The sequence below is a fragment of the Silene latifolia genome, chromosome Y, assembly GCF_048544455.1.
Source record: "Silene latifolia isolate original U9 population chromosome Y, ASM4854445v1, whole genome shotgun sequence".
Taxonomy (NCBI): Eukaryota; Viridiplantae; Streptophyta; class Magnoliopsida; order Caryophyllales; family Caryophyllaceae; genus Silene; species Silene latifolia.
Window position 1 is genome coordinate 418,994,523 of NC_133538.1, and position 1,316 is coordinate 418,995,838.

Genomic DNA, 1,316 nt, shown 5'->3' on the forward strand with positions numbered 1-1,316 from the left:
ATGACACCCTAGTGCTTTTAATCAATTGTTTACACCCCTTATTTTATTCATCTTGCTAGTTTATTTTTATTGCTATTTTAGTTTAGTAACCTTCTACATCAACCCAATTTGTGACACCCCTTAGACACTACTAGTTACAATAGAATTCTCATTTCAATACCCGTCCCTTGGGATCCGACCTTTACTTGCCTCTTTACTAATTGTAGAGTTGTTTGTGAAGTATAAATTGTGTTTTGTATCGACCATTGACCAACGACCACATATGCTTAATTTGTGAAACGAAATGGACTCGATCAAAAATGGCGCCGTTGCCGGGGATGGTGTTTAATTGATTTAAGATTTCTTTTATTGTTTTTAGTTGTGTCTTTTTCACCTTGGGGAAGTAAAACTCCTCAAGGTTTGTTCTAATTGTTTTCGAGTTGTTTGATATTTTGCATGTCTAGAAGGTTACAAAGAGATTTGTTACCTTTTGACCGTGAAATCGAAAGAACCTTGACGAATAATAGGAGACTTGTTAGGAGGAATTTGGGAGGTGTTGGTGAAGTTGTTCAACCCACTAGTGAGTTTGTCAATCCTTTCGCAATAGAAGGAGAAGAGAACCCATTAAACAATACCACACAAAATCCACCTACAATGCCTAAATTCTCGTCACACTCTATACCCACCGAGGAGGATTTACCAAATGGTACTCCTACCCCACAACATCTTACCGGAAACTTTATTGCCAAGTCCGCCTTCATTCAACTAGTTGAGAGGAGCCAATTCGGGGGAATGCCTAGTGAGCACCCTCATTCTCATATGGAAACCTTTTGCGATTATTGTGAAGCTATCTCTCAAACGGGCGTGACTCAAGACCAAATAAGATGGGTCTTATTTCCTTTTTCGTTAATCGGCACCGCAAAGCAATGGTTGAAGGGCCTTGATAAGGCCACCCTTGGAATAGATTCTTGGAAGAAGCTAGATCTAGCTTTCTACAAAAAATTCTACCCACCAGAAAAGACCAATATGCTAAGAGCTCAAATTACGGGTTTTAAGCAAAGGGATGAAGAATCTTTGTATGAAGCTTGGGAGCGGTTCAAAGGTATTTGTCGCTCATGTCCTCACCATGGACTTAGCGAATGGTTTTTAGTGCAACAATTTTGGAATGGTTTATATGAAGATTCAAGGAACATTCTCAATATGGGATCAAACGGAATGTTCACCGAAGTTGATGACAATCAAACATGGAACAAGATTGAGGAAATGGCGGTCCATAATTCACAATATAGTAGGCCTCGCAAGGCTACTAGAGGAGGAAAGTATGAAGTGGACACCGT

At 39.7% G+C, this 1,316-nt stretch overlaps 1 non-coding gene across 1 annotated transcript; it reads right to left on the reverse strand.

Annotated features, from left to right (window-relative positions):
- Positions 1-1,005: 1,005 nt before the first annotated feature.
- On the reverse strand, positions 1,006-1,112 carry LOC141637002 (small nucleolar RNA R71). Its single transcript, XR_012541567.1, has one exon. It is a non-coding gene; the product is annotated as a small nucleolar RNA R71 (small nucleolar RNA).
- Positions 1,113-1,316: the final 204 nt, after the last annotated feature.